Source organism: Anas platyrhynchos, chromosome 12 (genome assembly GCF_047663525.1).
Source record: "Anas platyrhynchos isolate ZD024472 breed Pekin duck chromosome 12, IASCAAS_PekinDuck_T2T, whole genome shotgun sequence".
Classification (NCBI taxonomy): domain Eukaryota; kingdom Metazoa; phylum Chordata; class Aves; order Anseriformes; family Anatidae; genus Anas; species Anas platyrhynchos.
Window position 1 is genome coordinate 15144684 of NC_092598.1, and position 26239 is coordinate 15170922.

The 26239-nt window shown below is 44.2% G+C and overlaps 1 long non-coding RNA gene across 10 annotated transcripts in view; it reads left to right on the plus strand.

Moving 5' to 3' along the window:
- LOC106020518 (uncharacterized) overlaps nt 1-26239 on the plus strand; it is a 242993-nt gene that overhangs the window by 3547 nt on the left and 213207 nt on the right. For all 10 annotated transcript variants that reach the window (XR_011812181.1, XR_011812179.1, XR_011812187.1 and 7 more), the window contains exon 2: nt 8760-9043. This is a non-coding gene — a long non-coding RNA (uncharacterized lncRNA). The remainder of the gene's footprint in view (nt 1-8759; nt 9044-26239) is intronic.

Sequence of the window (26239 nt, forward strand, 5' to 3'; positions counted from 1 at the left end):
CCCCAGCAGGGCCTGCTTGTCTGAGGTATTTAAAAACACAAATGCATGCGGTGCCCTCAGTCTGCATTTCAGCACGGTGCTAGAAAGGCAGGGGAAGAGCCTGCCTTTATTTGGCCTTACATCGGCAGTGTTGGTGATGCAGAAGTCAAAGCAATGATTCCCAGCAAGGGACCCTCAAGACGAGTTGGGCACCACAGTGCCAGGCCCTCTGCAGTTCTTAAGCTTTGCTTCTGAATACTTTTGCCATCTAACAGTGAATATTTTTAAAAGTAAAATAGTGATTGAGTAGTTAACCTGTGGGATGTGACCGGTACGAGACCAACATGGTAGGTGATTCCCATTACTGCGGGTGATGCCGTCTGGTAGTCCACAATAAAGAACTGCGTTTCCAGGAGCATGTGTGTGGGAGCACATCCTTCTCCGGCAGAGATGTGCTGTGGTCTAAGTGTCCTTTTTCATTGGGAACAATGGGTATGATGAAACTTTACCCAGTGACCCTTTTTAAGTTTCCCTTTTGGGGCATGGGGTGTTTTTGTTTTGCTTTTAAATCAGCCAGCCAAATAAGTAGCATGGTGTAAAAATGCTTTGTTCCCAGCTAAAACATTTGTTGGAAGAAGCACCCGAGAAATTCTTTCAGGTTTCTAAAATCTTGTGCAAGACAAACATCTGAAGCCGCAACCTTTTTGCCTGGTGTAACAGGACCCACAGCGGGGTTTAGTGCTGCAGCTGGATCCCCGAGATCCCGTGGATTGGTTTACTCCCACTGTTTGTGCCTGGCAGATCCTAGCAGGCTCCCAGAATGTCTTTTACATGCTGCAAAACCATTCGTACTTCATTTGATATTTATCAGCATCAGCTCAAGTACACTTTGTAAGTAGCTCTGAATTTCTGCGTGCGGTTTAAACGTTCAGGGTTGCCAGGAGCGAGAATAAGCAGGCTCCTTCTCCTTTTAATTTTTGTCACTCTTTTCTTCTCACTTGCTTGTTCTGGCACATCACAAGCAGGCTTCTGTGCTTTCACATGTAACGTAAGCCTAAAGTGGCCTTCCGTAGGTCACGGAGCTGGGTGAATGAAAACGTTTACAATTAAATGCCAAGATAGTCTTTTAAACAAAGTTTTTCACTTGCTTGCCTGCATAGACACAATCAGAGGCACTTAATGGAGGAGCGTTTTCACTTTGGGTTCTGTGGGTTTCGCTGGTTTCTCTCCTCAGTCTGGCTGCAGAGCAGGGTGTCCCACCTCCCCGCACCACCCATCCGTGCCTGGCGAGTGCCTGGGTGGGTGCAAGCAGGCAGGGTGCTGAAGGAACTCCCTGTCCTTGGCCGCGCCTGCCCAGTCATGTTTGTGAGTGCACAAAGGGAAAAAATCGAATCCTGCCGAAGACTGAGCTTGTCTGCTGGAATAATGCCTGCTTGCAGGTGAGAAATTGTCTGTCTCAGTTTGGACAAGGGAACTAATTGTTTGGTCCTGTCTGGTTTTAAGTGCTCTGAGCAATCTGGGTTCCACCACTTCCTTTGGGAGATTACGTTGCTTAATACATCTGAGTATCAGGAAGTTGGTTTCTTGCCCTGGGTATTCAATTTAAAAATTTCTTTAATTAATTTAATCTCATTACAAGAGCTGGCAAGAAAAACAAAATAATTCTCAGAGTGAGGGTTTGCTCCTTGGTCAGGATCCGCTAAGCGATGTGCTCAACTCGCTCATCTCCAAGCTCCAGTCCTGCGGATGGCACCCAGTGGTGGCTCTTCTCTCTCCAAGGCTTCCCCCCATTGCACGTGGGGTCCTCACCAGTTTGTCCTTGAAGTGTCCTGGCTGCTCTCTGTGGGGTGTTACCACACATATGACACATTCACACATAATTACTCTGACCTTCTGCAAGTTCTCGGCCTGGTGAAGCTTTATCGTGGGAGGAAGTGTGTAAAAATGTGAGTATTTCTAAAATACAAGCAGTTGGAAGGAGACAGGGCGTGCGTGCGTGCGAGCTCCTGTGTCTCAGCTATCTGTGGTTCTGGCACAGCCCTTGCGTGACCGAGTTGGGATGAAGGATGGTCTCGCGCTAAAGCTCATGACTTGGAGACAGAATACATGAGTTTTGCTCCAACTTACACAGATTTATTTTGTGACCCTGTACAAATCACTTAACCTCTTTCTGCCCGGAGTCCCAGCCTGTAAAAGAAGGATAGTGTTTCCCTCTCGCAGAAGAGCCGGACACTTAATTCATTAATGCTTATCCAGTAGCTCAGGTCTGTTAAAGGGGAATGCTGCACGCCCGTGAAGCCTTAATGTTGATTCATGCACGGCTCCCGCGGCCTGGGCCGTGACTCTCCGGGGCTGACACGTTCCTCTTTATCACGGGCTTAGAGCTGTCCAGAGACTTAGAAATTCCCAAAGCACCACGGCCTCTTCCCAACCTTAGGGCTTCTCGTGCTCTGCCCTGAGTGAATTAGCAGTACCGTGACAAAATATTTTGGCTGTTTGTTGTTTCTGACTTGCATGTGACTTGCCCGCTGAGGACCAAAACCCACACCCTCTGTGTAATGGAAGTTAGAGCCCTTGCAGCTTGATGGTGCTTGGGCTCCAGTGATAAAGGGAAAATAGCCACACATAAAACAAACATTTCAATGCTTAATGAATTGTGAGGGGGTTATTTCAGGAAGATGCACAAACACTTCTGCACGTTTGGGAGTACCTCGGTACTACCTGCTGAGCTCTGGGCTGATTTTCGAAGGGCCTTGAGGAAGGTGCTGAGAACAGAGGTCTTTTAATCCGCACTTAATCTCCCTATGGTTACTGGCCAAATGTGTAATTGTTGAGAGATACTGGTTATTCAGCTAACTGTTCCCATACTCAGCACGGTGGGGCATGTCATTTTCCATTGGCGTCATGTCATAGGCCAGTGTAGTATGTCAGAAGTATTTTATTGCAATGGCTTCATCACGTAAATGAGACGTGACGGGTTGCAAATCAAATTTACCATACCTACCTTTAACATATCCTAAATAAGCTAGCAGCATAGATCGGGGCTGCCGAACTCAGACTGTTATTGCAGTGGCAGAGATCTGGGCTCAAGTTTTGAGGGAAAAGCAGTTTGATAGCTTCCTCGTCCCACGTACATCATAGCATCCTTATTAACTCTGATTAGAATTCAGATTCAGCTCAGGGAAGGGAAATGCTGGAACAGGCGGCGTGCTGCCTATGTGGGCAAGGCAGAGGGGAGGCAGTGGTGCCTCTGGTAACCGGCTCTTGCTGCCTCCTGCTTCCTTAGGGCTGTAACTTCTCGTCCTCAGCAGCACGGAGTACGGCAAACCTGCTTCAGTCTCAGCTTCACTCCACGCCTTCAGGAGGATCTCCTCGAGTCTACCAGTTAATGTGTCAGAAAACAACAGGTTTCGGCCATTAGCAGGTTAATTTTGAACTTTGAAAGTGAAAATGAAGAACCTTTGCCTTCCCGTGTGAATAGGTAGCTGCTCACTGAAGGCGCACAGGGGAAGTGTGCCCTCTGCTTGAAACGAGTGGCTTTGTGTTTGCTGCACGATGAACTTGGGCGAATGCACATAAAGATGTTGTTCAGTCATGCTCATTTAGAAGGCTTGCTGTTGAGGAATAGCAAAGAAGCCAAGGTAATTCATCCCACAATTAAATATATTAGCATTTATTTCAGCAGCCTGGTTTAATCTTAATTTACGGCAAAGGTTCATATATAATTATAACAATTATGTTATTTGGTAATTGTAGACTGAAGTGAGTTTGGAGTGGAAATGTTACAAACTTCTTTGGGGCTGGAGATTGCTCTTAAATCTCTGCTGAGGGTAAAAAATAAAGGAGAGGTGAATGTGTGAGGACAAATACAGAGATTAATAGGCTATTCTCTATGGAAATTCCAAGTGTAAGTCAAAGAATGGCATAAATGCTATTATAAACACATAAGTATAGAATGCTTAGAATATAAGTACATAATGCTTAGGTATAAATACTCATAATGAAGCATTGGATTATGATTCTCCAAAACAAAAAGAAAAATGAAGTCTGTCCTGAAATAGAGGATAACCTGATGATGCCGTGAGTGCTGGCAGCGTTCGGAGGAGAAAAGTGCAGGCAGCAAAAACTTGGGCGAGGTCAGAGTTGGGGTGGGCACTGGGCAAACTGCACCTGGAGCCGGTGTCTGCCCCCCTGCCCTACCTGTCCGGAGTTGGGCCCAGCGGCTGGCAAGGCTGTGGGAGGTTTTTGGACCCCTCTGGGGGGCGAAGGTGGGCACGGGTGTCCCTGCGGGGTGGCAGCAGGAGGTGAGCGGGGCTGTGGGGCAGGGCTGAGGGCAGGGAGCTGCGCATGGCTCTGAGCTTGGCAGGGGACGGAGGTGGAAGGGGAAGCAGGGTGTGTTTGGTTCCCTTGTGAAAGTGCTGTGGGTTTTTTTCACGTTTCTTTTGTTTGGCAAGTCTGGTCATGTATGCTGATGTTCAATGCTAAAATGCCTGCGTGTTTGTGTTGATCTTGGAAGTCTCGGGGCTGTGGGGGCAGAGGCAAACCGTGGGCCTGGCTCAGGAAGGGGACCCCGGTTGTCATTTTCCTGCTGTCCATTTCCCCATTGCTGCCCCACCCCCTGGGAGTAGGTGGAAGTTAAACGAAAAGGAAGGCCTTGGAAGGCTGACCTCAGGTTGAATGTTTTGCTCAGCTTGGGTTTGGGTAACTGGAGTGTTGGGAAGCTTAGGGCGGATAGGGAGAGAGGCGCTGCAGCTGGTAATAATAGCAGAGCCTTTTATACTGTCAGTTTAACAGCTGTAAAACAATTAGGGGGAATTATGTTAATAGAAGGCTTTGTTCATACTTCTCTTGCCCAATTTCCTTTTTTTTTTCCCTGTAACATGCCTTTCCTACCATGCTGGGAGAGCACGCAAACAGTAGAGCTCTGTGCGCTGGCGTTGTGTATGGTCAGTGTTATCCGTTAAACCATGGCTGGGCGCAGATCTTCCCAAACTTCCCCAAATCAATTTTCCAGTGCTTTGGCTATTGCATTTTAACGTGGCTCTCCCTAAACAACGAAATCATGTTTTCGGGAAGCTAAGACGGGATGAGAAGTGATTTGTATGGGAAACGGGGGCTGATTTGCTCGGGCCGCTGCAGCTGTTTCCCTCTGCGGGACGAGCGAAACCCCTGCGAATCGATCGGATCCGTGCTGCCTGAGCCCTGCCCGAGCACGGGGGCGGCAGCGGGGACACACTGGTGCCGAGTCTGGCGCGGGCGGGTGTCTCCTGCCTTCCTCTCCTGGCCCTAAGGGAAGGAGCAGATCTGCAGATGCGCCAGCTGACTTCCCACCTCCCCCTGAAATACAGCGTGCGCGTGGTTGATCTGTTGAGGAAGGAGGATTCCCAAACTCCACTCGCCTTGGTGGCTGTCACATCTCCACGTGGTTTTTCCCGAGGTTGGAGCGCCGAGCTTCTTCTTCATCGATCATCAGCCCATCCGCTGGGCTGCTCGCCAGGACTGCCGGCAGCTCCCTGGGGAGATGGGTGCCACCAAATCGTGCCCATCAGCTCTCAGCTCACCACGGAGCAAGGAGGGCTGCGTGAGGCCGCCGTGGCTCAGCCTCGCCATGCTCAGCTGAGGTGGCAGCTCTGCCTTGACTGATAATCCACGAGTCCTCGCGTTTCAGTTCCTTCGCTAAATAACATGTAGACGTTCTGCTTTGAAGCCTTGTATATGATAGTTAATTAGACAACATTTAATTTGGCTTAACATTTGTGTCAGTTTTGTGAAAGCGAGCCTCCATAATTAGGGAATACAGATCAGGTTTCTGTCAGACTTATAACCTCTCACTCTCATTTAATGCTTCCTTCTCCAGCGCCGCGTCACACTCGCCGCGCAGATTTTTTTTCCCCACTGTCTTTTCCGCTTGACTAGCAGCAAAGTTGCCCGTATTGCACAACTGACAGCGAATGGGCTCCTTCGCGGGGAGGCTGGGGCACACGATGCGCTAGTATTTAGCGGGGAGCTCGCCCATCAGGACGGATTACGTGGTCGGAGGCGGTGTAAATAATATGGTGCTGTGCCTGCGCGCGAGCCTGGAGTTGAGGAACAGCCGGGCTGTGCATCTGAAGTGCTCCATGCATGTGTTTTGTGATGCTTTGCAGGAGAAATTCACACGCGAAACAGACCGTGGGATTCATGGCTTGTAATTAGGAAGGCGTTTTCTGGTCCATTTGGATAGGTCTTTGGGAGAAAAGGGTGTTTTCTTCTCGGAAGTAGTTCTGTCTGGGGTGGTTACATGTAGGTGCTGTTTATTGCATGTTTTTAGGTGCGATGTGAAACACAAGTGCTCTCCATTTACTGGTTTTAGACTACAGAACAACAAAAAAGATGATCTAGGGTTCTGGCATCCAGAGAATTACTACATTATCCCCTAACGTTGCCCTGATGGTGCTTTTACCCCTTTGTTCTGAGGTTACAGCCAAGTATAAAGACATAGCTCTTAAGTCTTGGCCTCACTGCAGAAAATCAGGTTTCTCTAAAGATAAAAGATCTGACCATAGCACAGCTTTAATCAACAGCCCCCTTCCCCCAGCGCAAGGGGAGATTTTGGGCATGTGCCCGCTGCTACAGCAGGCAAGCAGAGGATCTGTCAGGCATCACACTCCCTTGAACCTGATGTATGTAGTTTGTCCCTAATTAGGGAGGAAACCACTACTTCTCCAGCTCGTGCCGGTGACCGCGGGGAAGGAGTAGCTGCCCATGTTCTGTGGTGGAGCACCAGGCACCGGGGCGCTCCGAGGCCGCCCGGACCCCACCAGCTCAGGCAGGGGCTGTGCTCAGGCAGCTCTCTGCTGCTAATCAGCCCGTGGGGAGCGCTCGGCAGCGAGAGCGCTGAGCTGACTGCCACGAGGCTCCTCTTCTTCCCCCCTCCTTTCCTCTGATGTGAAATCTCAAACGTTTCTGCTTCATTGACTTTTTTTTCCTTTTTTAATTTTTTTTGTACTTGTGACTGCCTTTCAGCAGCAGCCCAGCACTAGTTCGTCCCCAGTTCCTCGGAAAGCTGTGCTTTCAGAACAGCCGTTCCTCACTGCTGCTAGCTTGATGTTTCAGCTGCAGGACCAAAGGAGAACTTTCGTGGCCAGAAGCTTGCCAATTCAGAGCTTGCTGCATCAGTTAGGTAGGGAGTGCTGCTTCCCATGAGGTTTTTTGTGCTCACATAGCACAGCTCCAACACTGCTATCACACATCATGGTGCAGGGAGAGCTTTCTCCCAGTGCAGGAGCTGAACTGGGCCCGTGTCTGAGGAGCTGAGCTGGTTCTGCAGGTGGTGCCTTCTGAACGTGTTGGCGGTGCTCAATGGGCGTCTGCAGCATCTGGAGGAAATGCTGGGTGCTTGTAATCCCGGTGCGATTATGTCTGATACTGATTTTGTGGGTCAAGATGCAACTTCATTGCCAGTCACTGCGTGAAAATGTGCAGCAGAACAACAACGCCCGCTGTTCAGATCTTAATCAACACAGCTGCTTTCTGACCTGTAACCACAACACCGGGCCCCGTGTCCAGCACGTATGAAGGAGCAAACACTATTAATTTGCTCTTGAGATGGGAACTCATCATATTGTGGTGAGTCTCCCTTAACATGTGTTTTGTGCACAAAGCACATCACAAATACAGATGTAAAGTTTGGTCTCTGAGTGCATGGTGATCACCAGGGCTGTACTGGGGTACCTAACTGACCGCTCTGAACTTGCTGCATGGCTTTATTCAGTGTAACTCTAGCGGTATAAATGGTCATTTGTGCCTTTTCTGTAAATCCTTGAAGCCAAGCTTTGCACGGAAATCACCGTTATGTCATTTTAGTCATAGGCTGTTTCCTTTTTGTAGTGAATCCTGCCCTGCATCACTTGCGAAGTCATACTCTGCCAGGTTTTAAAAGCAAATAACGTCGAGTTATTTTATTCCAAGGCCAGAAACAGAAACAATGGGAGTAACAATTATAGTAAAATAACTTTTCTTTATAATCAAACGTTGGATGACGGGGCTGCACAGCGTATAACTGTGGGTTGCATTAAAAAAGGGGGCGGTGTGTTTGCAGGCCTGTCCAGCAGGACGTGTTTGCAGGATGAAGGGGTGTGTGGTGCGTGTTGTAGGTGAGAACCCGCCCCGTACCAAAACCTGGAATCTAGTGGGAGACAAATATGTGGGAAAGGAAGGTGCTTAATAACACTGCCCTGAGCATGCAGCACTTGGACGGGCACCACGCTGTATTTTGCCTGTAAACACGATGCTAATAGGGCGAGGGGAGCGCGGTGCCAGCACCCTGCAGTCCTGTCCCGCTGCGCAGCCTCGCTGGCTCCCTGACGGGCGTGTGGCTCTGCTCACCCCTGGGCTGCTGCCTGCACCAGGTGCTTGGGAGGCAGCGAGAAACCCCTGCAACAGCCCCATTTGGGTGCGTGTTCCGGTTCTTGTGGTAGCTGTGAGCGCATTCAAAGAATTCTTCCTCTTGCCGAGACTTGCTTGTTTATTTGATACAGAATGCGTGCAGGTTTCTGCTTTTTTTTTTTTCCTTTTTGTAAAGGATTTCTCTGTGGAAATGGATGAATGTTGCTCTAATAATTTTGGTTTGCAGCATCCTGTCCCTGAGAAAGGTAGTATACAAGCTTTGAAACTTTACAGTCTCCAGCATCATACATGCTTAGGATCCCTTATGTATCAAATACAGTTCACGGCAGAGCTAAAGAAGTCAGTGTCCTATTGAAAGGCCCTTTATGTCTCGTCTCTTCTTTGTTCAACAGGGAACAAAGTTTGTCATCCTGAGACACCAGACCTTTGACGAGACTCAGGTAACCTCTGACAGCACGTACAGTGCTGACAAAGAGTCCCTGTCAGCCTTTGTGGAAGACTTTGAGACTTCAGTCAGCATTGACTTTCTAGAAGACGAAGAGCGTGTTGGCGAAGTGCTAGACTGTGGTTCTTCGGATCTATCGGATCGTGGAGGAACAGAAGAAGCTCAGCATGAAGATGAAAAGATGACAGAAGCAGCAGCATCCCAGAAGTTGTGATCACACAGGCAGATGAGGTGGGTGATAGACAATACTTGATAGAAAATTCCTTTTTATCTTATCTGATTTGTATTCTTGGCTGGGATGATAAATACATCTTGTTGTTTCTAATTAATTCTTTAATTTTCTTTTATTTATATTTTGAATTTAGCAAAATTCTATTTCATGTTCGAATCATTCTCCATCTAACCCAAAACGCATTAGAAAGGCTATTTGCTTTAATCAGCGGGATTTTTAATCTTATTATATGCTTCTCAAAAATGAATATTTCTTTGTATTGTAGAGTACATATTTACATAAATTAGTGTTATCCTTGGTTATTTTGCCAACCATAATTTATACGCTTTTTAGTTTTATCATAAAATAAAATCTTGCCTCTGATATTCTGGGACCATTTTTAGCATCATAGCAAATTACCTTGGGAGGAACTATTACACAGTCAGTGAACTATCCTTGAGTTTATATAAAAAAAAAAAAAAGTAACTAAAATGTGTATCAGTTACTCAGCTCCCACTGATGAATCCAATCTCTCCCACTGTATCATGTAAATCAGTGTTTGTAAGCTTTTGGAAACTGCAAATTTGTAAAAGCTGCGCATACAACTCACCTGCAAAGTGGACTATTTATTTTGATAATCTTAGTTTCTTTGAAGAAATCGTTAATTCCTTGCATAATTTAATTATTTTTTAGTGTTGAGATGATTTTCTCATCTTACCGGGTTTGTTTGTTTGTTTGTGTCTCTTCTGGAGAAGGTTCATTTCAAACATAGCATTTGGGGATGTTGACAAAACATTTGTAGGGAATTTCTTTGAAGTACTATTGAAAGTGCCTAATCTTACAAAATATTGCTAAATGGAGCTCGTTTCTGTGGCAGATGAAGTCCCTATGTCAAAATTGTGTAAGCTTTCCCTTTCACCGCCATAAACTTAAAATATGAATGGATAAGGAAGAGCATGCTATACCTTCTTCCACTCGGCTGTCTTCCCTTTCTGTTTTCTGTGTACTTGCGATTGCCTCACGTTCCCGAGATGCTTCTCTCTGAGGTTCGCATCACGTGGAAGTCTGCTGATCCTTATCTGGAGAGCCATTGAAGTTTATGGGGCCCCTGAGACAATTAGCAGCAGTATCTCCAACGATAAAGTTATCGACTCCTGGGCAATTACCTTGTTTGACCAAGTCAGTGAAAGTTCCTTGCTTTCCCCAGTATCTGAGGCAACCGAGCCATGAATGAAAGCTTGGTTTGAATGGGATGGGGTCGGTGATGGCTGATGAAGGAAAGCAACAGGAACACCCGACAGAGTCCTTAATGTGCTTTTTTCATGGTTGTGCTGGAGTCCAGATACAGTCGTGGTGGTCGATGTAGGTCTTTTTGTTAACTGGTACACTGGTGAAAAGACACCAAACTCAAGGATCACCCTCGTAAGGATGCAGCAGCTGGTATCGGCTCCTGCTGGTCACCTGGAGTCCTTCAGGGCTCTGGGCTGCTGTTGGATGCAGAGTGCAATAACAAGAAAAAGGGAAATCCGAAAGTAAAAAAAAAAATTAGGAAAATTATATTGGGTGGTTGCAAAAGATGCCTGCAGTCTCACAGTTGCATCACTTTCCCTTGCAGCTTTTTCAAAATGTTATTTAAGTTATCATTCTCCAAAGACTTGTCGTGGAAACCAAGGGCTGTATGTCCTATGGTGTCTGTGTGTCTGGCTGTGTGAGCAGCTTACCGTGTGGGTGTGCCGTGATGCTAACTGACTTTGTGCTGTCCAGAGAGTCAGCAGCGTTCAGTCAAGATCCATCAGTGAATAAAAGGATATTTCCCACCTTGGAAGTAACTTCTGTGCAAATTTACATTTTATTTAAATTCTCATGTAGACATAAATGCTGGTTACTAGGAACGGATAGTTCCAGTAAATAGTACGGATGGCATGGATCATTACAGTTAGTAGGAATAGATACTTACTGTAACGTGCTTCCCTTTTTTAGAGGAGTGTACCTGCTTTCAAGTGTCTGGCTCCATCATTTCAGGATTTTTATCAAAATATCAAAATCTTTTATAAAGCAGTATTTTTATAGGTTGCTCTTCTACTGATTGATAAGCATTTCTGCAGCTGGTACTTGTGTTGTCACTGACATAGTGTGTATGTCATGAACTGCCCACGTAGCCAGCTCCCTCTGAGCAGTAAGTATCTCACGTTGGTGGCTGCTGCAGAACACGTGGGCACCAGAAACAGTCTGAGCTAGGGGACTGTTATGCTGTATACCTAGAACAGGAGCATAACCTTTGGGGGGCACTTGGTTTAATTACGTTTTACACTACACAGGATTGTCTGTACAGTTTTGTCTGTCGATGAATCTGAGAAATTCAGCTGTGCTTTTGGATGGGAGGGGAGGTGCACATCTCACAAACTTGAATGGATTCAAGTGCTGCTGCTGAAAATTTGTGTCCTTCCTACTACAAAATAAGTAAGTCTGGCGTTGGTGTTGGATTTTAAAAGGGAGTGGACATCATGCTCTTATCTGGAAAAAAGGCTTCTGTAGCAGTACTGATTCTTTGCTGGAACAGGGCTCTAGAACTAGATGACCTCCTGCTTTTAAAAGCTCTTTTCTCCACTCTTTGAATTGAACTTGCACTCAAGGAGGGTCATGCACGCTTTCTTCTTTCTGCCTTACGGCATCTTCGTTTCCCCAGCTCTTCATGTGGCTCTTCCACGTGGCGTGGGACAGAAAAACATCATTCTGAAGAATAGATTACAGAGATTTGAAAGGATAACTTAAAAAGGGGGTCCATAACTGCTGGCCTGACATGTGGTACGGAAGCATCTGTGCTGTGTTCTGCTAGCGCTGTGTCTGTGCGGGCTACAAAACTGCTGGAGCAGCTGGGTGCTGAGCCCCGTGCTGCAGCTGCGTGCTTCATGGCACCCGATCTAGGCAGCTCAGACCTGCTTGGGGTATGTCTGTTCGAGGCATGTGGGTGACGGTGTAATGTGCCCTAAGAAAAGGGGGCAAAACCTGTAAGTTACTCCTTTTTTATAAAGTAGCGCTTTTAAAAAATATATATATATTTCCATAACTTATCTAGGAGCATTGGTTATGGGTGAGAAGCCTCACTTGTGGAGCAGTACACATCCAAACCAGATGATTCTGGCCCTGAAAAACATGTGGGTTGAATACAAGTCAAAGTACTGATACACTTGGGAGAAAATAACCTTGCTTTTTTTTTTTTTTAATGTGGCCTCTAGCAGTATTTAAAGACTGCAAAGATCCTTGATATCTTATCTTCTTGACTGCTATTATTCAGGAACTCAGTGGTTATACATATTTCAGCAGCATCTTTTCATGTCTCCCTACGTCTTTATAAGTGTTGGACAAGTTAGTGCATGAGATGCCTCCTTTTATGTGTGCTAGATTTTGTAGATTTTTCAAGTGGGAGAGTAATTAAATTACTGTTTCAAAGGAGCTATCCACCGCACTAATAATTTATCTGTAGGCTTACTAAAGTAGTTGTTTGTACTCTAAAATGACTAAATAACTGTTGTATAATCTCAAAATTGCAATAAATCATAATTCCTCCTGGATGGGGGCACTTATGACTTGTGAATGTGTCTGACAGGTTTAAATACTGCACTTGCACGTAGGGGGATGGAGGAGAATAACTGCGGGTCCTGCTGCCGTGCATTCTGCATGTCTGTGCTGCTGCTGCACTTCTCCTTCTCGTGTCATCAGCCAGTGCCAGGGCAGGAGCCCCAGTTAGAGGACATTGGGTGAAGAGAAACAGCAGCGATAGGTACCCAGAAGATTTTGTTAGCTTTCTGAAGTCAAAGGTAAAGTCACCAGTGTTGCCTGTACTGCAGAGGAGCTGTTGGCAGCGCTTGAGGTCTCCACAAGGAGGAAGGGTCTCTTGGTGTTCCCTGTAGGCATGCGCAGGTAAATCCTGCAGCCTTGGGCTGTGTGCTGCGAGATCCCCCCCACCCCAGCCCTCAGAGATATACCTGCTGTATGCCTTGCTTACAAAACCAAGCAGAGGTGCGAGATGCTGCAGCACAGCATGTTTGGGCGCAGGACAGAATTGTTTTCAGTCCTGCTGCTCAAATGTGTGCATGGCTGCTATTTTTTTTTCCTTCTAATGGTGTTCAGCCTTTATTTTTCATACTGTTGAAACAGTGACATGCTCCTAACCAAGCTCCAATGGTGGGCTTTTATTACGGCCTTAAGGAACAATTTAATTTTGCCTTGGAAATGTATCTGATAGGATCATTTGCTCCTGGGATCACTGATAGGATTTTTACCTTCCCTTCTGCAAATGACTCCTGTTCTTAAGTGACTGGCAACTGTGCTCCTGCTTTGGCACCTCCTAGAGCAGATAGAAATAGGGTAGCTGACCCAGGTAGAATCAAGTGTCTCCAGCAAAATGACAGGCTTGACTATAGATTTAATTGCTCTATTTGTTAATGAGTCTACATTTTGGGAGTTGGTTGCAAGATAAGTTCTCCAGCTTAAAAATATTTTAAGAACAGCTGCTTAGAATGAAACGCTCCTTAGTCTTGGAAAAGTGTTTCAGAAGGAAGGCTGGGAATATTTTGAATAAAAGCAATTAATATCCCATCCAGACTGAATTGAAGGTGTAGGAAATGAAGCAAAACATACCTCCACTGATCTTCCCACTGCATTAATTTTAGAAGAGGTCTGAGTGGACTTCCGAGTATACTAGCAAGTTGTAAGTGAGAACCAGTGCCACCACCTATTCCCAGGTCCTTCTCCATATGTAGCTCTACTTCTCCTTACAGGAAATAGACCCACAGCGTTTCTTTTGGGTTGAGTTTTTCTAAAGGAACAGAGAAGATTTCTTGCATCCTGGCTGTGGAAGTTTGGTGTCAGGGCCATGTGAAACCCCCTCAAATTGCCTTGCAGATGCTGACATTGCATATTGTCTTGCTCCCCAAACTGACAAGGACTAGGAGGCTCTGAAATCATCCCAGCTGCTCTGTTTTCAGGCAAATGGTGTAAAGTTTCCATTTTGGGTAATACCTTTTCAGTATTCAAGATATCGCTGCCAGTTCATGTTCCCTGGAGACCAACTTTCTGTAGGTGTAAGATTTCACCATCAGCATTGAATTGTTTTTATTAAAATTAGCTGTTTTCCATTGAATTAAGATGCTAAAATTAATTAAATATAATAGTAAATGTAATTTGAAAAAAAAAAACACACTACATTTCAGTTAGCTGAAACTGAGCCCCATTAAACCGATTTCTGATTCTATTTCAGTTCAATATATTTATCTTGCTTACATATGTGGTATGGATTACCATACCATATTTTAACATGCTCTAACAACATATCAGCAGATATGTAAAAAAGTGAGTTAATAACATGTCTGCTATCATGCTGCTTTGTAAAACCATTCTTAATTTAATCCATACACTAAGTGTGCTTTCCAGTTACAAAAATTTATGATAAGTATCAGGCAGAAGTGAAACCGTGATACAGAATTGTGACTGATGTAAAACAGACACACAAAATGAGTAGCATTAGGACACTTACTTTGAAGTTTGCTAAAACCAGTAAAGTGATATCCACTTTAAGTGAAACCTGCTGTTACAGATACCTACTGGATTTTGGGAACATTTCACTTTTGAACTTACTCCTTGCACTCCGCTTTACCATTTATTAGGCACACAACATTTTTTCATGAAGCAGGAAAGACTAAAATAGCTGACTTAGATACCTTTTTGTCTTTGCGCACAGATAGTTGAGCATATTCTGTATCTGGAAAAAGACTACTTCAAATACCTTTGAGGAATTACCTTGATGTAGCTGTGTAAAGCTGAGACAAATAGCAGTTTGCTCCCATTCAGCACGGTGCCATTGCCAAATGTGAGTAACAGAAGAAATCCTGAGTCATTTAAGAAGAGATCTGAGAATGACAAAGCAAATGCAAGCGGTTACATTGATCGCTCTCAGTAAACTTTTGCAGGCTTAACATTTCTAGCTAAATGGGCAGGTGGAAGGAGACAGGTGTCCCCTTCAATTCTTGCCCATTTATTTATGGAGAATATGCAGAGTCCTGGCTTTCTGCATGCAGCCAAGGTTCCTAAGAACAGCTTAGCATTCTGATATGTCTAACACAAAGATTTGTTGCATAGATATGTACTGTATGAAGACTTAGTCCTATTTGAATCTTTACAGTGGTGTATGGGATAGGATTGCAAGTTACTGGGGAGTCACTGAACAGAATGCTCCTCAGACACTGCATTGTGTTTATACATCTACTTTAAATAAGGAATTATTCATATATATTAATTTAGAATTGAGTGTACCACAGTTCTCCCTTCTTTATATAAGAGCAATAACGTAGCCATCCGCAATGGATCTTGTTTCCGGAGAGGTCAAAGCAGACCACATACTCTGTGGTCTGTTACCACCCAGCCAGGACATGTGTGGCCAGGAGGCTCTGTATGTCCGGTTAGGTACGCTCGCATGGAAACTGACAGGAAAAAAGTCAGGCTGTTGATTTAGTTCTGGCTTGCTTGTAAGCAGGACTGTTTTTGAGTGTTATTTGAGAGGCTTGTGTTAATTGTACCTATTCTGAATCAAGACAAGCTAATAACATGCTTCTCACTGCTATAAACTTCCAAAATTGTTCCAGGTTTCTCTTAGAAGGGATTTGATTTAATTTTTAATGCTCATGTCATAATCTGAAGCGAGTATCTGTGGGCAGAAGTTGCAAACCACGTTATTCCTGGGGGGCTGTACCCAGTTGGATGCCAGTGGGTGAGGTGTTTTCTGCGCCCTGGTACTGGGGTGCCTGAGCTTTGTGTTTTTGTGAGCGTTTGGATGTTGCAGGAGCTGGAACCCCCTGCTTCTGCTTGTACGCAGAAGCAGCTGGTGGACTACAACTGGTGGTATTCTTTTGATTTAGCATGTCAGCCATGGTTCCTAGGTACCTCTGTGGTATTGATCAGAACCGTGGCGTGGTGGGTAAAAATGAGTCCAATACAAACCAAAAGCAGTGGGATGCTGGGGTGAACACTGCAAAATTAAAATCAAGTTCTCCTTGGATTTGCTCTTAAAGCTAAGAATGCTTCTGCTGCAGCTGCACTTATAAATACACACAAACTCTGTTCCCAGGACTGCAAGCTGGGATTGCAGATGCTCTCTGCGCTTGAATGCTTGTGCTGGCGTTAGCACACCACCATGTATTCTGTAAGGCCATTCCCCATACGTGTATTTTTGAAACATGTATAATTAGCCGTGTATAAGCGACTTGGAGAGCAGATATGTGCAAAATAAATCAATTTAGAAAAGTGAACTTAGAGGAACAGCACCCAGCCCACTGCCTAAGCAGAGGAAGAGAACCAAGTCCTTGGGTTCCAGACTTGCTGTATGTCCACCTCTGTTCATCCCTGTCGGCGGCGTGGATGCAGCCACCTTGTGCTGTGGCCTGCGTGCGTTCCCTCCTGCCAGGCTGTGATCAAGTCCAGCAGATCTGGGGCAGGTGACTTGGGAATTAGCTAACTCCAAATAGGTGCTGCAGCTCGAATCGCTTTCTGTGTAGCGATGTTTATTTTTCAAGGACAGTTGGCTGGAAGGTGATGGGCAAATCCTAGCTGACAGGCTGGGAGCTGGCGTGCCGTGCTCTGATTGACGTGGGATTTGATCCCTCTCTGGCGAGAACAGCACCCCTTTCGGTTTGCTTCAGATCACGCATTTCTCTCCGGAGCCTGTTGTCACAAAGCTGCTGAATAACTTTTCCAAGAAGAGTGTCTGACACAGAACCCAGTAGTGGGGACAAATGCAGCTGTCCATTCTGCTGTGGCTTTGTCGAAATGCCTGCTTTAATACCTTGTGTCATTTCCCATAGAAGAAAGGAGATTTGGGGCCAAACCTGTGTTAGCTCCTTTGTCCAGTGGAAGCCCAAAGCAGGGATAAACCCAGGCTCGCTTCTCCCAAAAGCTGCCCTTTGTAGAAGTGGAATCACTGGTTGGCGTGGGGCTGCTCTGGTTCCGCACAAGAGCTCCTCGTTGTCTTGATTGATTGTGGGTACCTCATGTGGATGTGAGAGCTCAGGACATTGCCTTGCCACTGCCTAACCTTGCTTAATTAATCTTTCCCTTGTGTTGAATAGCTTTAGGTATTCCTTCTGCTTGACTGGCATCACTCATTGCAGCTTCCTGAAGGTGTCTTGATATTATGAAGGATGTATTAAAGGCACGCTGTTGTTCCTAAGTGCATCTTCACCCTGAATGCTATTTACTAAGCCACAACTGGTGGCCAAACTGAAGGCTGCTTAGAGCACACGGTGCCTCCCCTCACCTGTAGGCTGCTAGTTGTCTCTGTGGGCACAAAGGGACTCCTGCGTCCAGGGACAGAAGTCCTTGGGCTCTTCCAGCTTAGCCATGCACCAAAGGTCTCTGTAGAGAAACTAGGGCCCCAGGAGATTTAAGCCAAATTTTGACATAGGTCTGGCTTCTGGTTATGTTGTTTTTCAGGGTATTTAGCATTGTGTAGCAATTCGTGTGCTTACAGGCAGCTCACCGTGACCGCTCCTAAGGCACGTGGTTGGATCACGCAGAAAGAAGGAAGAGACAATACAGAGTTTGGATCAGGTGCTGTGTCTGTTACCCTGTCAGAGTGTGGTGTTTTGTTACTTTTACTATTTTTTGTCAGATTTTTCTTAATACATTGAACAATTAAGTGAAGTTTATTATTTCTGCTCCGTGCTGTCCACAGTATTGGAAGTAGGGACTCCAGATGCTTTGGGGAGGAACTGCCCATTTTTGAATATTTTGTCTCTTTGGCGGTCTCTACTGCATTCCCTGTTTGGGGTCATCTTGTTCAGCCAGGCCTCCTCACTCCCTTCAGGGAGCAGACCCTTCCAGCAGAAGTATATATATTAAAAAAGGCTTTGTCTCATTTATTCTGGTTTTAAATTTGGGTTTATGCATACCGAACGGTGAAATCACTGTGATGAACCAAATGCTGAAAAACTGAAGCCTGGCTATGATGAACTGCCCTGTGGGTGTGAGGACAACTCAGAAACCTCTCAGAATTGTCCCTGGGGGAGCTCCTTTGCTCCACGGTGGCCAGCTGAGGTGAAGTGCACGTTTCTTTTAAGCTTTGGGATTTATTACTCTACTGGGATGGCTTTTTCTTTCTTTCCTTTACCTTTTTTTTTTATTTTCTGGGAGGAGAGGGGGATGGGGCAGGGGGGTGAAGACCCAGAAGTTAAAAGCTCATAACTCTTTTGAAAATAAATAATCACCTTTTTTTTTTTTTTTTTATGGGTTGTGTCCTAAAAATGTGGCTTGTGTTTCTCCATTTCTCTGCTGTCCAGACAACGTTCTTGGTTTTGGGGAAGTAGATTGATCTGGCAGCATGACATGTCCCGACTAATTTTTCTGGCATCGCTGTGATTGTGATTTCCTAATGTTATCATTGACTTGTCGTCAGTGACAGAAATTTGAAGGCAACTTGTTCTTCAAAGTGTTCTACATGCAAGAAATATTTTTTTTCATTTTTTTAATCTGTAAAGCTCTCATTATGGTTAGACTCTTAAAATGGATTTGACTGTATGCAAGGCTGTCTACAAAAGACCTTCCCTTTTGCTTATCTGTTCCTCCGCATTTCTCACATGTGTTGTTTAGGATTTTGATCCCAAAAGATTAGATTGGATTAATATTTTGTTTTCCTTTCAACCATGTAAATATTGAGTGGCAAAAATGAAACAAAATCCTCATTCCTATTAAAATACAGCAGGACTTAATAGAATCTTAGAAAATAACCTTAAGATTTTTTTTTTCCAGAAAAGGTTAACTAAATATGGCCCCAGTTCTGCAAAGGATTACTCATGTTTAATTTTACATACCGTGCATTGACTTTCAATGGCATGCTGCATAAAGCAATCTCGCCGAGTCGTTCGAGATCATGGTCTGAGTGACCGTACAACACGAAGCTCCATGCCATTAAACTGAAAGCAGTTTTGCCAGAGGCTTTTCTCTTGTGCCCCTGGTTACAAATCTCTCTCTTTTTCGAAGGTCAGCTGCTGACCCTGCCTTTATGTTTCACCTGCGGTGGAGTTGGCACTTCTTTCTCCATCCTCTCGCTGAATTTGTACCAGGTTGTTATCCTTTTGGAGTAACAACAACAAAAAAGCCCCACAGCTCCCTTAATGTAAGAATTTTCCCAGAATTCTTTCCTAAGGAAATGTCTTACTGGTTAGTAGGTCAACAACAAAATCTCATTCATTAAGTAATTGCTATTATTGCATGCACTTCAATATTAGGGTTTAGGAGGAAGAAAATAAATAAACAGAAATATCTATGTTGAGGTTTTTTCTCCCTGAAGTAGAAAGAAAAATGTAACTTGAGGAAAGCATTGAAGACAGGCTTTTTGTATTGCTGCTTTGCTGGTTCTTGGTAGATGTGAGTATCTCTAAGGAAACTGCAATTCTGGACAGTGAAGGTGGAATTGTCACCATATCAAATACAAATAGGTCTGAAAAAAGCAAGCAACCTTGGCAGGGACAACTGAATTAATTGGGAACAAATAAATTCATTGCATGTTTGCATTCATCCCAAGCATTGCTTTTATTGCCATTCTGAAGTAAATTTTAAACCTTTTTAAAAGAATCCACTTGCCAAATTTTAATGTCAAAGCAGTAAATAGTAAACCTGTCAGATTGCCAAAAGGAAATTCAGGACCAAGTACAGAATAGCAGTGCCGCACAGGAACCTCCTGGCTCCTTTGGGATAGCCTCCCTTGTCTGAGAAGTGAGAGAAGAGATCTGGGAATGTGTACGGATGCCCTGATGCTGGTGAAGGAGCGGAGTTTGGCAATGGGAACGGACATCCCTTTTGCCAGGGATCTGGGTTTTGTCTTCGTTATCTCTCTCTCTCTCTCTTTCTCTGTCTCTCTCTCCTGTTGTATTCTTCTGGGACAGAGCAGCAGAGCGAGGCTGGTGTGAAATGGGTGAGTGCCACCGGGACGTGCACCTCTGCCCTGGGCTGTGCACAAGGAACATGGCTCGTGCCTGAATCCCCCTGGATTCATTCATGCCTGAATCCCTCTGGGACAAGGCTGCCTGCGTCCCTGCCGGGGCTGCATGTGGCGTTGCTCACTGTGGAGGCACCCACAGCAGGCACAGTGCTACAGCACGTGCAGCAGCAGGCACCCAGGGTTCCTGGCCTCCTCTGGAGGAAAAAGATGAGTTGCTGTCTAGGTGGGGAAGGTTCCACAGAGAAGTTCTCCTGGTTTGTAATTTTGCTTTGGTCCTGCAAATTTGACTCTTGTAGGAAAATGGCTTTTGAGCACTGTTCAACATGCTCCACATCCGGAGTTAGCAAGTTTGTGTTAGCAGGTCAGTCAGTAAGGCTGTCTCCCTGGTCTTGTGTTGTTTTTCTCTGGTGTACCTGACAGCTGTCACTGCTCATACCTGGGCATGGCTCTTCTGAAAGGTTCTTGGTGCTGGCCCCACTGAGCTGGGTGCCATTAGGGCCGGGTGCCTCTGCTAAACCCAAGTTCAGACTGCAAGGATAGGTGAGTGGTCACAGAAACCAGCTTTGACAGCTCATACCGTACTCGGTCACTAGGATTTTGAGCGTTTTAGTACACTAATGTAACTTGTACAATTTACGCTGAGGGGAGAAGTCATCTTTGAGAAGCAGCACAGAAACATAGCTGTACTTCTGACTCTGTTCTCCCTCTGCAGTATGAGGACACTTCAGTAATGTCATTTTTTTCCGGCATGATGTTTCTGTAGCTGGTCCTTTAATTTTGGCAAAACTGTGCCCTGAAGCCCTAAAATCTACTTTTTTTTTTTTTTTAAACAGATTGCAGCATTTTGCTTTCCCAGCTGGTTAGCGGCTGTTACATTTTCTTTTTCCTTTTATTGTTTCTTGTTAAGAAATAAGCATACTTTAAGGTTGCTGTCAGTAATGAGCTAGCTTCATACTCATGTAGTGATGGGTGAGGAGTGTTGAGGGAGGGACTGTGTTTGAGGCTTATTCCATGTTGCAGAGAGTAACATGGACTCTTCCTTTTCCTCTTTTTTTTATGTCCCTTCCCCTTGAGAGAACTTGGGTTCCAGCAATTGTCCGTGTTTAACAAAAATATGTAAAAATTATTAGCCTCTTCGTTGCTCTACATGCTGTATGTGTAAACCAAGGCCCTTTTCATTAGGGAATATACGTTTACAAAAAGCACCCGAGGGCTTATTGCAAAGAGAGCAACTCTATAAAAACAAGTGGTGCTATAAATTCACATTTCTGTCTTGATCCAAATTAATTTTCAAGTGTAGACAAGCCTTTACAGTTACTTACTAAACTGTGTTTATAAAGTCACTATGGCATCTGTGAGGAGAACAACACGTTTAGAGAGGTGATGTTTTCCAAAGAAACCTTTTTTTTTTTTTTTAGTGTTACTCAAAAAAGGGAAAACGAACACCTCCTTATATGTCTGACTGGACAGTGCTTTAAAAAGGGTGACATGAGTGACATATCCAAAATGAAAACATTTTCCACTTGCATTGCAGCAATGAGGACTTTCTACTACCCCCAAAATATTCCAAGCTTATGGAGCTGTGTCTCAGAGACAAAGTAAGTGCTTTCATTCCACGCCAGCAGTGCACATATGAACCTTGGTTTATGAAGTCAATCAGATGAAGTAGGGACATCTGATGGTGGTGACAGCTACTTTGAACAACTGACAGAGATCATTAGGAAAAAAAAGTACAGGGGGAACAGCAATTCAGAATTGTGTACAACGTGAGCCTGAGTTTGCTTTCCCTGCAGTGCAACTTGGCGTAAATTTGATTAGAGGCAGAATGGCTGGAGAGGACTTCTGCACAAGTTTGTAATAGCAGGCACAAGCGGGTTTCTGATAGCCTAAGGGGTGGCTGTACTCAAAAGCTAATTTGGATTAATGCAGGGCCTGCATTTAAAGTAGGGATAGGTATTTCTGAATAACTATTCTTATTCCAGAATAGAAGTGTCCACACGTGAAGTTATTCAGAAACAGCTATTTTGGCATAATCTATTTGTATCCCAGCCCTAAATCTCTGCCTCTAGGCTGCTAATGGAGAAACAAAGAATAGTATCAGCTAATAGGATCTCTCACGAAATCTCTGCCTTCCAAAACCTGCAACAAACTTCCCCAAATGAAACATTTTAATTTAACTGTACATCCTGATTTTAATTCTTCTAAACTGCGATGAAGTCTTTTTAATTAAGAACAGGATTAGCCCATACAGCTTAAACGATAACTTCAGTGTTCATTTTGTTAGGCTTGATTAAAAGCAAGTCTTTCAAATCTTGTGTGTAATGTCCACTGCTAGCCATTTTTGTTTGTAGAGGAAATACAAATTCAGCTAGAGAGAGAGAAAAGACTAACAGCACTGCATCGATATTAATCAGCAAAGATTTTGCAGTTAAGCCCTGGAAAGAAACTCAAGCGCTTCCCCGTTTTGGTGTTCTCTGCCAGTGTTATGAATCACCGAACATGAGAAACTGGCTCCAGGTTTGCAGATCATGCCTGTACGCTCCTCACGTGTCTGCGAGGTGCTTCATGTGTGGCTGTGGCTTTTGGAAGGCTGTAGTAGTGATAGTGCAGTTCTGTCTGGTGGAAGTCTGTTACCAAGTACCCAAACGTGTTCTTGGGTGTTTGGCAGCGTATTGCACAGGTACGTGGCAATGTGGAGCCCCGCTGACATGGCACCACCTCTGGAAGGATCCAGCAGCCTGCTGCACTCTGAGGTACTGGATCTGAGTCCTTTGTCCTGGAACACGGTGGGCTGGGACTTGCACCCAGCCAGCGGTTGCATCTTGCAGCTCTAACACCTGCTTTTCAGCTACGCTGCCTGTGTGTATGCCAGATTTATTACCCATGGGTTTTCGTATTTTTTTTAGCAAACATATTAAAAGCAAATATATTAAAACGTGCTTTGTGAGTTGCAAATGGAGAATTTAGTATAAGTTTTAGCTATTTTTCTCTGTCCTACCAAAACTTTCTGTATATCCTGACAGCATTGGGATGGCAGTATTGTTACATTCATGACCGCCTACATCTTTTGCTAAAATAATGGCAAAAAAGGCATTACAATGCACAGTAATTCCAAAAGCATGTGTAGTCAATGTGATTGCACTTGTGATACCTGGGTTAGCATGTTCTGAAATGTGAGAGTTCAAAGTAGGACTTCACAGTACGCAATTCCCTGAGTGCATCTGTGAACTGATTCTTTAAGTGGAAATAAGTTTCTTTGTCAGCTTCAAGTTTTAATTCTAGCCCTTTTTAAGATTCTATTAGTATCATAAGATTAGGTTGTTTATCGAGGGCAGAGTATGATAGTTATTTTTGCTTTACCAAAAGCCAATTACATAGGTTGCTTCCAGTCCCTTGCTAAATAGCTTTTTCTTTCAGCATTAATTTTAATGTCTAAATAGCATGTGCATTTTCTTACAGCTGCATAAAGATATGTATAAGTAGAAGGCTACTTTGGTTGGGAAGATCCAATGCTCAGTGAAGCCTTTCGCATATATAGAATACTGAATATCTAAACCATTATTTAGCATCAGAATCAGTTATGGTTGTCTGACTGATGGACAATCTTTTCCTGACCCAGTCTCTTTGCAAGTGACCTATACTGTCTAGACAGTTGCATATTATTTATACATTCATTTCAGATTTATAGTTCTCTTAACTAAAGTAGAGGGTGTTAGTTTGCCGGTGACTTCATATCCATATCGGGACTTGAAACAGGCTGGAACAAAACCAGACACTTAAAACTAGCTGCAGAGTCCCTTTCCCTGCTGCCCATTGTTGGCTGGGTCACCCTTCAGCATCTTTGCCTTCCTCCCATCGCTCTTCCTCCTACCACCCACACCAGAATAAAGGGGGAGAAACCCCACTGGGGGTGGGATACACAAAGAAGGTTGTATAAAACCTACTTTCAAAGAGGTGAAATCAATTCTGGTTGATTCTGTTGGTTCATAGCTGGTTTGTTTTGGGATGAAGGTTGTGCCAGGCTGGTTAGGAGCAATGAGTCCTCACCATCTCCTTCCTTCTTTTGCAAATGGCTGATGTTTTTTAGAAGGGGCATTAGCAATCTGAAAATCTTTCTTTATCTTCTGGGCTGCTCCCCTTGCTGCTGGAATGGCAGGTGTTTAAGTTACTCAGAATCCTTGCAGTATATTAAGCTTGTTCTGTGTTACACTGTGCCTTTGTTTCGGGATGGCAGGTTGAGGAATCCAGTGCTGGAAGCAGCTTCTCTGGTCTCATGGCTCACAAATGGGGCTGGTGAGCAAGGCCGGGCACAGGTTGCTGCCTTCTCCTGCCCAGGCCTGGCAGTATTCATCGGTTCAGTGATCTCCAGCATGCTCCCGGCATCTCTTTATGCATAAAAGATAGTGGTAACAGTTAGAAGACAAAGTGAGGCAGGACAGAGCGTGTAAGAGACTCCAGAAGCTCAAGGAAAGAGGGCACAGCAGGAGGCTCAAGGAAGTATGGTGATGAGATAAAGCACAAGGGTGCCTGAGCAGCAGACCTTGGGATCCTGAGCGAAGGAGTGTGAGAGAGTGGGAAGAGGAAAATGCCAGGGGCAATAGGTGGACTTAACACACAGAACAAAGGGAATAGTGTGGTGTATGCCAGCCTCCGGGGGTAACGGCAACAGGGTTTGAAAATGCACTTTACTCACCATTTTAAATAGAGTTTTCAAAATCAGTCATTTCCTCCACACTTGGGTTTTGTTGTTTCACAAACAAAGAATTTCTGAAATCAAACAAATAGTGTGTGTGGGGAAAGCAGCCTCAGTTACAGCATACAATCCAAGTTGTACAGCTTAAGTAGCGTCCTTATTTGAAGACTTTCTCTTATAAATGCCTTGATTTTTTTGTGTCTCTCACAGATAGATTTGCCTCTAAATCCTGATAATTTCACGAAGATCATCCTTGACTCTGACATTTATGTATTTATAGGGAGTACACGCAGATAAGACATTTAAATTGAAGTATGGTCATTGTGATGTTGCTTAGCCTTCCTTTGGACTACCTTTGTTATAAATGGTGAAATGAGTGAGCTAAGGAAACAGCAAATTAACCACTGTTTGAAAAAAGGCTTAAATTTTAAAAATTAGAATTCTAAAACATACACATTTTCTAGGTAATAGGAGGAAAGTGTATGGACATTTTCCGTGCTTGTTACTTTGAGTCCCAGAATCTTTCTGTTTAGCTAACACAGTATAAGATTAATTCTCTCACAGCACATTGCCTGGAGTTCAGTGCACATGTTTACTGATGTGTACAGCTCTCAAATAAGTTTAGTGCTTCTTTCACCCACTGTTAGGAAGTATATTTAAAAGAAATTGCCTTTTATAGATTTAAATTACAAAAGTACTGATATCATGCAAAAAGCAGTTCAACTCATGCAAGCATACAAATGTGTAAATCTTAGGGAAAAAGATACCCAGGGCTAATATGAATGTAAATAGGATTAGCTGCTTGCATTAGTGTCTGAAATACAATTTAAAATGCTTACTGCCTGGTTATTCTTACATATATATGTGTGTGTGTGTATATATATATTTATATATGCATGCATATATATTTTATATATATATACATATATGTAGTTTTCCCCCCAAATATACTCTACTAGTACTTGAATATTCCTTTTCTCCTAGACAGGGAGACTTTTTAAGAGATTACTAAATGGCTGCCGTATTAGTGGTGGAATCCAACATATTATTAGATATAGGAGGTTTATATTTGTTGTTATATGAAATATTAACACCAAATGAGGACAGATTTCCATCCTTTCCATATCCACCCAACTGCAGTAGTAATTTTAGATCCAGTTTTCTCACTGAATCATGAACAATGACAGCCCCCAGATTCTTTATAAGCCCATGAAAAGAACAATTTTCAGTTAATGGTACCACTAAAGCTGCATAAATCAATGTACGAGGCATTTCATTAGAGATTTCAGTCCCCTGTGTTGTGGCTCCTGCAGGAAAGCAAGTCCTTTGAGCAGCCTTAGTGGTAGTGCAGGGAATTTAGTTTTGTTATTGCTTATGTTAAACTGATAGAAGTATGAGTGTTATAAGAACCCTAAAAAATCAGTTATCTGACATACTCCAGAACTTGAAATAGGGTAGATTTCTAAGGAATAGGGCAAATTTTATGTTTCTCAAAATGTTTTTCTTCCTGTTTCTGCTTGGCAATAGAAGTGG